Source organism: Poeciliopsis prolifica, unplaced genomic scaffold (genome assembly GCF_027474105.1).
Source record: "Poeciliopsis prolifica strain line A6 unplaced genomic scaffold, Auburn_PproV2 SCAFFOLD133, whole genome shotgun sequence".
Lineage (NCBI taxonomy): Eukaryota > Metazoa > Chordata > Actinopteri > Cyprinodontiformes > Poeciliidae > Poeciliopsis > Poeciliopsis prolifica.
Window position 1 is genome coordinate 12149 of NW_026562508.1, and position 12005 is coordinate 24153.

The window sequence follows — 12005 nt, forward strand, 5'->3', positions numbered from 1 at the left end:
CTGTTTCAAAGATTATGAAGCTAAACTTTCATGAATTTGCAGAAAATTACACAGTGGTGCATTTTTGACTTATTTCACTGAGAGAAAGCTTTTTTCGTCTTAGTCTTATTTTTGACTTCTTTCACTGAGATCAACACTGGAATTGTTCAAAACACTAAAATATACTGCTTCTCAGTATTTCTAAGCTGTTTCAAAGATTATGAAGCTGAACTTTCATGAATTTGCAGAAAATTACACAGTGGTGCATTTTTGACTTATTTCACTGAGAGAAAGCTTTTTTCGTCTTAGTCTTATTTTTGACTTCTTTCACTGAGATCAACACTGGAATTGTTCAAAACACTAAAATATACTGCTTCTCAGTACTTCTATGCTGTTTCAAAGATTATGAAGCTAAACTTTCATGAATTTGCAGAAAATTACACAGTGGTGCATTTTTGACTTATTTCACTGAGAGAAAGCTTTTTTCGTCTTAGTCTTATTTTTGACTTCTTTCACTGAGATCAACACTGGAATTGTTCAAAACACTAAAATATACTGCTTCTCAGTACTTCTAAGCTGTTTCAAAGATTATGAAAGCTAAACTTTCATGAATTTGCAAAAATTACACAGTGGTGCATTTTTGACTTATTTCACTGAGAGAAAGCTTTTTTCGTCTTATTCTTATTTTTGACTTCTTTCACTGAGATCAACACTGGAATTGTTCAAAACACTAAAATATACTGCTTCTCAGTATTTCTAAGCTGTTTCAAAGATTATGAAGCTGAACTTTCATGAATTTGCAGAAAATTACACAGTGGTGCATTTTTGACTTATTTCACTGAGAGAAAGCTTTTTTGTCTTAGTCTTATTTTTGACTTCTTTCACTGAGATCAACACTGGAATTGTTCAAAACACTAAAATATACTGCTTCTCAGTACTTCTAAGCTGTTTCAAAGATTATGAAGCTAACTTTCATGAATTTGCAGAAAATACACAGTGGTGCATTTTTGACTTATTTCACTGAGAGAAAGCTTTTTTTGTCTTAGTGTTATTTTTGACTTCTTTCACTGAGATCAACACTGGAATTGTTCAAAACACTAAAATATACTGCTTCTCAGTACTTCTAAGCTGTTTCAAAGATTATGAAGCTAAACTTTCATGAATTTGCAGAAAATTACACAGTGGTGCATTTTTGACTTATTTCACTGAGAGAAAGCTTTTTTCGTCTTAGTCTTATTTTTGACTTCTTTCACTGAGATCAACACTGGAATTGTTCAAAACACTAAAATATACTGCTTCTCAGTATTTCTAAGCTGTTTCAAAGATTATGAAGCTGAACTTTCATGAATTTGCAGAAAATTACACAGTGGTGCATTTTTGACTTATTTCACTGAGAGAAAGCTTTTTTGTCTTAGTCTTATTTTTGACTTCTTTCACTGAGATCAACACTGGAATTGTTCAAAACACTAAAATATACTGCTTCTCAGTATTTCTAAGCTGTTTCAAAGATTATGAAGCTAAACTTTCATGAATTTGCAGAAAATTACACAGTGGTGCATTTTTGACTTATTTCACTAAGAGAAAGCTTTTTTCGTCTTAGTCTTATTTTTTGACTTCTTTCACTGAGATCAACACTGGAATTGTTCAAAACACTAAAATATACTGCTTCTCAGTATTCTAAGCTGTTTCAAAGATTATAAGCTGAACTTTCATGAATTTGCAGAAAATTGCACAGTGGTGCATTTTTGACTTATTTCACTGAGAGAAAGCTTTTTTTGTCTTAGTGTTATTTTTGACTTCTTTCACTGAGATCAACACTGGAATTGTTCAAAACACTAAAATATACTGCTTCTCAGTACTTCTATGCTGTTTCAAAGATTATGAAGCTAAACTTTCATGAATTTGCAGAAAATTACACAGTGGTGCATTTTTGACTTATTTCACTGAGAGAAAGCTTTTTTCGTCTTAGTCTTATTTTTGACTTCTTTCACTGAGATCAACACTGGAATTGTTCAAAACACTAAAATATACTGCTTCTCAGTACTTCTAAGCTGTTTCAAAGATTATAAAGCTGAACTTTCATGAATTTGCAGAAAATTGCACAGTGGTGCATTTTGACTTATTTCACTGAGAGAAAGCTTTTTTCGTCTTAGTCTTATTTTTGACTTCTTTCACTGAGATCAACACTGGAATTTTTCAAAACACTAAAATATACTGCTTCTCAGTATTCTAAGCTGTTTCAAAGATTATGAAGCTGAACTTTCATGAATTTGCAGAAAATTACACAGTGGTGCATTTTTGACTTATTTCACTGAGAAAAAGCTTTTTTCGTCTTAGTCTTATTTTTGACTTCTTTCACTGAGATCAACACTGGAATTGTTCAAAACACTAAAATATACTGCTTCTCAGTATTCTAAGCTGTTTCAAAGATTATAAAGCTGAACTTTCATGAATTTGCAGAAAATTGCACAGTGCTGCATTTTTGACTTACTGAGAGAAAGCTTTTTTCGTCTTAGTCTTATTTTTGACTTCTTTCACTGAGATCAACACTGGAATTGTTCAAAACACTAAAATATACTGCTTCTCAGTACTTCTATGCTGTTTCAAAGATTGTGAATCTTAACTTTCATGAATTTGCAGAAAATTACACAGTGGTGCATTTTTGACTTATTTCACTGAGAGAAAGCTTTTTTCGTCTTAGTCTTATTTTTGACTTCTTTCACTGAGATCAACACTGGAATTGTTCAAAACACTAAAATATACTGCTTCTCAGTACTTCTATGCTGTTTCAAAGATTATGAAGCTAAACTTTCATGAATTTGCAGAAAATTACACAGTGGTGCATTTTTGACTTATTTCACTGAGAGAAAGCTTTTTTCGTCTTAGTCTTATTTTTGACTTCTTTCACTGAGATCAACACTGGAATTGTTCAAAACACTAAAATATACTGCTTCTCAGTACTTCTAAGCTGTTTCAAAGATTGAAGCTGAACTTTCATGAATTTGCAGAAAATTGCACAGTGGTGCATTTTTGACTTACTGAGAGAAAGCTTTTTTCGTCTTAGTGTTATTTTTGACTTCTTTCACTGAGATCAACACTGGAATTGTTCAAAACACTAAAATATACTGCTTCTCAGTACTTCTATGCTGTTTCAAAGATTATGAAGCTAAACTTTCATGAATTTGCAGAAAATTACACAGTGGTGCATTTTTGACTTATTTCACTGAGAGAAAGCTTTTTTCGTCTTAGTCTTATTTTTGACTTCTTTCACTGAGATCAACACTGGAATTGTTCAAAACACTAAAATATACTGCTTCTCAGTATTTCTAAGCTGTTTCAAAGATTATGAAGCTGAACTTTCATGAATTTGCAGAAAATTACACAGTGGTGCATTTTTGACTTATTTCACTGAGAGAAAGCTTTTTTCGTCTTAGTCTTATTTTTGACTTCTTTCACTGAGATCAACACTGGAATTGTTCAAAACACTAAAATATACTGCTTCTCAGTACTTCTAAGCTGTTTCAAAGATTATGAAGCTAAACTTTCATGAATTTGCAGAAAATTACACAGTGGTGCATTTTTGACTTATTTCACTGAGAGAAAGCTTTTTTGTCTTAGTCTATTTTTGACTTCTTTCACTGAGATCAACACTGGAATTGTTCAAAACACTAAAATATACTGCTTCTCAGTACTTCTATGCTGTTTCAAAGATTATGATGCTAAACTTTCATGAATTTGCAAAAAATTACACAGTGGTGCATTTTTGACTTATTTCACTGAGAGAAGCTTTTTTCGTCTTATCTTATTTTTGACTTCTTTCACTGAGATCAACACTGGAATTGTTCAAAACACTAAAATATACTGCTTCTCAGTATTTCTAAGCTGTTTCAAAGATTATGAAGCTGAACTTTCATGAATTTGCAGAAAATTACACAGTGGTGCATTTTTGACTTATTTCACTGAGAGAAAGCTTTTTTCGTCTTAGTCTTATTTTTGACTTCTTTCACTGAGATCAACACTGGAATTGTTCAAAACACTAAAATATACTGCTTCTCAGTATTCTAAGCTGTTTCAAAGATTGTGAAGCTAACTTTCATGAATTTGCAGAAAATACACAGTGGTGCATTTTTGACTTATTTCACTGAGAGAAAGCTTTTTTTGTCTTAGTGTTTATTTTTGACTTCTTTCACTGAGATCAACACTGGAATTGTTCAAAACACTAAAATATACTGCTTCTCAGTACTTCTATGCTGTTTCAAAGATTATGAAGCTAAACTTTCATGAATTTGCAGAAAATTACACAGTGGTGCATTTTTGACTTATTTCACTGAGAGAAAGCTTTTTTCGTCTTAGTCTTATTTTTGACTTCTTTCACTGAGATCAACACTGGATTGTTCAAAACACTAAAATATACTGCTTCTCAGTATTTCTAAGCTGTTTCAAAGATTGTGAAGCTGAACTTTCATGAATTTGCAGAAAATTACACAGTGGTGCATTTTTGACTTATTTCACTGAGATAAAGCTTTTTTCGTCTTAGTCTTATTTTTGACTTCTTTCACTGAGATCAACACTGGAATTGTTCAAAACACTAAAATATACTGCTTCTCAGTATTTCTAAGCTGTTTCAAAGATTATGAAGCTAACTTTCATGAATTTGCAGAAAATTACACAGTGGTGCATTTTTGACTTATTTCACTGAGAAAGCTTTTTTCATCTTAGTCTTATTCTTGACTTCTTTCACTGAGATCAACACTGGAATTGTTCAAAACACTAAAATATACTGCTTCTCAGTATTCTAAGCTGTTTCAAAGATTATAAAGCTGAACTTTCATGAATTTGCAGAAAATTGCACAGTGGTGCATTTTTGACTTATTTCACTGAGAGAAAGCTTTTTTTGTCTTAGTGTTATTTTTGACTTCTTTCACTGAGATCAACACTGGAATTGTTCAAAACACTAAAATATACTGCTTCTCAGTATTTCTAAGCTGTTTCAAAGATTATGAAGCTGAACTTTCATGAATTTGCAGAAAATTACACAGTGGTGCATTTTTGACTTACTGAGAGAAAGCTTTTTCGTCTTAGTCTTATTTTTGACTTCTTTCACTGAGATCAACACTGGAATTGTTCAAAACACTAAAATATACTGCTTCTCAGTACTTCTATGCTGTTTCAAAGATTATGAAGCTAAACTTTCATGAATTTGCAGAAAATTACACAGTGGTGCATTTTTGACTTACTGAGAGAAAGCTTTTTTCGTTTTAGTGTTTATTTTTGACTTCTTTCACTGAGATCAACACTGGAATTGTTCAAAACACTAAAATATACTGCTTCTCAGTACTTCTAAGCTGTTTCAAAGATTATGAAGCTAACTTTCATGAATTTGCAGAAAATTACACAGTGGTGCATTTTTGACTTATTTCACTGAGAGAAAGCTTTTTTCGTCTTAGTCTTTATTTTTGACTTCTTTCACTGAGATCAACACTGGAATTGTTCAAAACACTAAAATATACTGCTTCTCAGTACTTCTATGCTGTTTCAAAGATTATAAAGCTAACTTTCATGAATTTGCAGAAAATTGCACAGTGGTGCATTTTTGACTTATTTCACTGAGAGAAAGCTTTTTTCGTCTTAGTCTTATTTTTGACTTCTTTCACTGAGATCAACACTGGAATTGTTCAAAACACTAAAATATACTGCTTCTCAGTACTTCTAAGCTGTTTCAAAGATTGTGAAGCTTAACTTTCATGAATTTGCAGAAAATTACACAGTGGTGCATTTTTGACTTATTTCACTGAGAGAAAGCTTTTTTCGTCTTAGTCTTATTTTGACTTCTTTCACTGAGATCAACACTGGAATTGTTCAAAACACTAAAATATACTGCTTCTCAGTATTTCTAAGCTGTTTCAAAGATTATGAAGCTAACTTTCATGAATTTGCAGAAAATTACACAGTGGTGCATTTTTGACTTATTTCACTGAGAGAAAGCTTTTTTCGTCTTAGTCTTATTTTGACTTCTTTCACTGAGATCAACACTGGAATTGTTCAAAACACTAAAATATACTGCTTCTCAGTACTTCTAAGCTGTTTCAAAGATTATGAAGCTGAACTTTCATGAATTTGCAGAAAATTGCACAGTGGTGCATTTTTGACTTACTGAGAGAAAGCTTTTTTCGTCTTAGTCTTATTTTTGACTTCTTTCACTGAGATCAACACTGGAATTGTTCAAAACACTAAAATATACTGCTTCTCAGTACTTCTAAGCTGTTTCAAAGATTGTGAAGCTTAACTTTCATGAATTTGCAGAAAAACACAGTGGTGCATTTTTGACTTATTTCACTGAGAGAAAGCTTTTTTTGTCTTAGTGTTATTTTTGACTTCTTTCACTGAGATCAACACTGGAATTGTTCAAAACACTAAAATATACTGCTTCTCAGTTTCTAAGCTGTTTCAAAGATTATGAAGCTGAACTTTCATGAATTTGCAGAAAATTTCACAGTGGTGCATTTTTGACTTATTTCACTGAGAGAAAGCTTTTTTCGTCTTAGTCTTATTTTTGACTTCTTTCACTGAGATCAACACTGGAATTGTTCAAAACACTAAAATATACTGCTTCTCAGTATTTCTAAGCTGTTTCAAAGGTTATGAAGCTGAACTTTCATGAATTTGCAGAAAATTACACAGTGGTGCATTTTTGACTTATTTCACTGAGAGAAAGCTTTTTTCGTCTTAGTCTTATTTTTGACTTCTTTCACTGAGATCAACACTGGAATTGTTCAAAACACTAAAATATACTGCTTCTCAGTACTTCTATGCTGTTTCAAAGATTATGAAGCTAAACTTTCATGAATTTGCAGAAAATTACACAGTGGTGCATTTTTGACTTATTTCACTGAGAAAAGCTTTTTTCGTCTTAGTCTTATTTTTGACTTCTTTCACTGAGATCAACACTGGAATTGTTCAAAACACTAAAATATACTGCTTCTCAGTACTTCTATGCTGTTTCAAAGATTATGAAGCTAAACTTTCATGAATTTGCAGAAAATTACACAGTGGTGCATTTTTGACTTATTTCACTGAGAGAAAGCTTTTTTCGTCTTAGTCTTATTTTTGACTTCTTTCACTGAGATCAACACTGGAATTGTTCAAAACACTAAAATATACTGCTTCTCAGTATTCTAAGCTGTCAAAGATTATGAAGCTGAACTTTCATGAATTTGCAGAAAATTACACAGTGGTGCATTTTTGACTTATTTCACTGAGAGAAAGCTTTTTTCGTCTTAGTCTTATTTTTGACTTCTTTCACTGAGATCAACACTGGAATTGTTCAAAACACTAAAATATACTGCTTCTCAGTATTTCTAAGCTGTTTCAAAGATTATGAAGCTGAACTTTCATGAATTTGCAGAAAATTACACAGTGGTGCATTTTTGACTTATTTCACTGAGAGAAAGCTTTTTTCGTCTTAGTCTTATTTTTGACTTCTTTCACTGAGATCAACACTGGAATTGTTCAAAACACTAAATATATGCTTCTCAGTACTTCTAAGCTGTTTCAAAGATTATGAAGCTGAACTTTCATGAATTTGCAGAAAATTACACAGTGGTGCATTTTGGACTTATTTCACTGAGATAAAGCTTTTTTCATCTTAGTTTTATTTTTGACTTATTTCACTGAGATCTATACTACAAGCCAGCCGCCTCTAATGGTGGTCGGCTTGTCAGGCACTGAGAAGGGCACACTTAAAAAATTTTTTTTTGTGCTGTAAAGTTCACAATTTTTTCTTTCTAAAAGAGAGGTTGTGTAGCGAAAGCCTTTTCCCTGCCTAAATTCCCCCCAATTAACAGCTAGTACTTGCATCTTGTTGTGTCCTAAAGATACAATATTATCTTGAGTTATTAAGTGTCCAATGACAAACTGACTGCACAGTCATTTTTTACCACTATACAAACAAGAAAAATTTCTCGTATGCCTTAGTTATTTACAAAAGTCTCAAAAAAAAATCAAAACACAAAAAAATGACTGTTTCAGATTTAATTTCCAGCTTGTATGTATTACAAAAGACACAGTATTAAATAATTTATAGGACCATAATGTCTTTCCATAATATCAAAGTAAGTCTGTTACCTTCAGTTGTTTTCAAAAAGGAACGTAACATGTTTGGTAGGTATTCTATCAAATATGACTTATAAGAAATATCACTTTGCTATTTACACACTTTAAATTATGGGCCCCAGGAAGAGTAGCCATGTTTAAGGCAATGGCTACTGGAAACACAAATAAAGCCCTTTGAAAATGGGCCACTGTTTCTTTAAGAAGCGCCGCTCTTCTGACACTATGCGTTCAGGATGTCATCACATCACTCCTCCATTTAGGAGTTTACAGCCATTCTCAGTAGTTTTGGATTAAGAAGCTATCCCTTACATGAGCTCAGCTGAGTGGCTGTTCCACCAGGTGTTTGCTAATAGCTGCTGCCAATAGCCTTGAGGGTTTCCATGTGGGATGTATGCTTTGTAGGGCGCTATCTCAGCTAGAGACTGAAAAGCCAAGGAAGAGCTGTTGTGGCAAAAGGCCACAAAAAGCTTGAATATACAGCTCCAAAAGTTGATTTTCCATTATACTTCCCCCTGAAATAGCAAAATAATGTTTCTAATAAGTGCAAAAAAACACCTCTCACCAAGCAGAGCAGGGCAATTAATTTTTACTTCCTCTTTGCCCTAGACAGCACATAAAATGAGTAATTCATTAATTAAAGCAATCATCAGACATTTTATATCCATAAAGTGTTTCTAAAATACTTAAGTGTGGAAGCAGTTCTCACACGTTATTGAAGGATATAAGTGATGAATCATGGGTTACCTTTAGAAAGACAAAACAATTCCCAAATCAGCATTTCTTTTATGACAAAAGGCCTAATTACATTATTTGGAGTTCTATCTCTATTGTCAAGTTTTTCTTGGTTTGATTTCAACGTGCATTCCCAACTTGAAAAGGATTATCTTTTTCGTGAACTATAACTGGGGTTCACTCAAGGAGTCTTCATTGTAGTTATATTTATTTTTATATGATGCTCCAATCATACAGGTGAAAACTCTGAAAAGAAACAGAAACATCTAAATTACATTGTGAACTCAACAGGACAATTACACTGTGAAAACTCAAAATAAATTTCCACTGATTTAAATCATTTAATTCTACAGTATAATAAATATTGAGCATTTTATAGTAAAATTAAACAAATAAATTAGCATTCTCTTGTTCTGCTTTAACTAATAAACACCAAGTGCATATAAATATATACATTTCTTCTTTTTTTTCCATTAAAACAATCAAACAGAGTCTATGTAAAACAATATTAGGAGCTTACCGGCTGTCCTTCACAGTTTTTTATTTTTTTATTTATTTATTTATTTTTTAAAGATTTGCACAGTTTGTTCCTTGCATGCGATCAGCACTGTTTGTCACACATGCTGTGCCACTCTCTCAAACGAGAGTGAGAGGTCAGCCACACCTAAAATACACTTTTCCGATTGCCAGGAGATTGACTCCATCTGTAGCAGGCAGAGCACAAAGAAGCAGCAAAAGGGGAGTGGCATCTTGGCAGTTCACCAGAACATCTATGCTTGTATATTTCTGTGCAAATACTTACTTTTTTGTATGAATTTGTTTCACTCTGTAATACCAGAGATGTTGCGACTTATGTGGCATAATTACTACTGATTCCTATTGTAATGCCCTTTTTTGTCCTTATAAAAAAATAAAAACAAATGGAAAGAAAGAAAAGGAGCCCGGAATGTCAGTAAATATAACCACAAAGCTTATAAGTAAACAACTGCTTATTTTTGCAGACAACAGGCCCACTTACCACCCCTCACCCATCTATTCATATCCACGCGTGGCAATGTCTCTCACGTTTGACTGAGGTGGGGATAAACTTTGAGAAGGTACATTAGTAACACTTTTAATCTCACCGCATTTGTCCTATGCCCAGTGATTGATTCAAACAGGTCCACCTTTTGTCTACTACATTTCCTACAACTTTAATGACAAGAAAAGGAAAAAAACAATTATAAAAATAAAATAAGAATTAAAGTCAGAGTGTACACTGAAAAATGAAAACTAGTATGGTGACTTTCATATTTTATAATCCTTCTAAACTTTACTCTCCTTTACATCGACTGACACAATTTCTCAAATTAGGTCACAGGTTGATATTATATTATAGTTAAATATTGATAATATTTAATTCCTTTAGAGGTGCCACAGAAATGAAAAAACTAATACTTAAAGTGTAACAAAACCCAAAACAAGTTTTTGTTGCTTTTCAACTGTCTATAAAGGGTTTCTGTTTCTGTAAGAATTTTGTTTTAGTGCTTGACTCCTTAAGTCAGTAGTTAGGTTTTTCTAATAGTTACAGTGAAAGTCATTAACACAAAAATATGAAATAATACTACAACCATGTCACTCAGCACTCATTCTGGTATATGTCTGTCTCACTCAGCCCCACTTCCCCACACGGTGGTGAGTCCGGAGTTGGAATAGCAAGCGTTGTAGTGAGTATTGATGATAGCATCATTCTGCTTTACAAATGTGTGATTTATTTGTAATATTGACAAAATTGGTCTACTCTGACTACTGCCACAGGTATTCTGCACGACAGACAGCTGTTAGACTGACTGCAACTTTTTCTAGAAGCGAGGGGGAATCAAAGCAATCCATGCTTCTTCCTCAGGACACACAGGCTACAGCAAAATTGTAGAGGAATGTTGACTTAAGAGTCTCCACCACACAAAAGAGAGTGGCTACATCTATCACTAGCTGTTTTGACAAAAAGTCTGTAAAGGTGTATGAAAAAAATCAGCGAAGACAGCAACAAAGTGGATAAGCTTGGTCGCTATCTTTGTTAATCTCCATCTCCAGCCATATCTTTTCCCTCTGCCCACTTGTGTCAAATTTGCAAAGGCTTGGCTTATGCTTCAGGGCAGTTAGTTTAACTTAAAACAAATACTGTGTACTTGTCAAAAGGCCCTGCAAGAACATTCTGGGTTCAATTCCCTGCCCAGGGACTTTCTGCATGTGTGTGTCTCTGGGTACTCTGGCTTCCTCCCACAGTCCAAAATCATGACTGTCAAGATTAATTGGTCTCTCTAAATTCTCCCTAGGTGTGAGTGTGTGTTTGTGCATGGTTGTTTGTCCTGTCTGTCTCTGTGTTGCCCTGTGACAGACTGGCGACCTGTCCAGGGTGAACCCCACCTCTCGCTGAAAATAGGCACCAGCAGCCCTGTCAACCGCTGGTGTAAGAAAATGGATGGATGTGAAAAGAAAGTCACACGACTAAGGAAAAAACTTACGCTTTCTCTTCTTATTTTCAAATAGAAACCCTGACTTAACAAAATGGCATGGGCAGCAGGTGATTCATATGATTGTTGACATGGCTGGTCTATGGTAGAGACAGTTGGCAGAGTGGGCGGAGAGGTAACTGGAGAAGTGCTTCTGGCTTTTGTCTGTGATACCACAGAACCAACATCCAAAGACTATTTCACTTGGATGCACTTTGGATGCTCCTCAGCTATGGTCTCTGTTGGTTCATAGACCAGGTACTCAGCTTTTTCACCAGGCCACTCCTCTTTAGGTCAAAAAACTTGCTGTTCCATGGAGGTGTGGGGCTGCACTGGTACTGGTAAAGACATAATTTTACAGAAAACAGAAATAAATATCTATAGAAACATGTCTTGCTCATTCTCTGTGGACTTGATATACAGAAAGAAGAAATTCATAAGCCCTCTGCATCTTCTCAAGAAAATTATTTGTAGCAGCAGTGGGCTCCAAATGAGTAATAACATCTGCTACCCACTTGCTTGAAGACTTTTCTTCCTTAGTAAAAAATAAAATGGGCTTATAGCCTAAAGCAGGGGTGTCCAAACTATGGCCCGCGGGCCAAATGCGGCCCATGGACCAGTTTTTATTGGCCGCAGCAAATTTTGAAAATAGAATTGAATATGGCCCAAACAAAAATCATGAGCTCAACT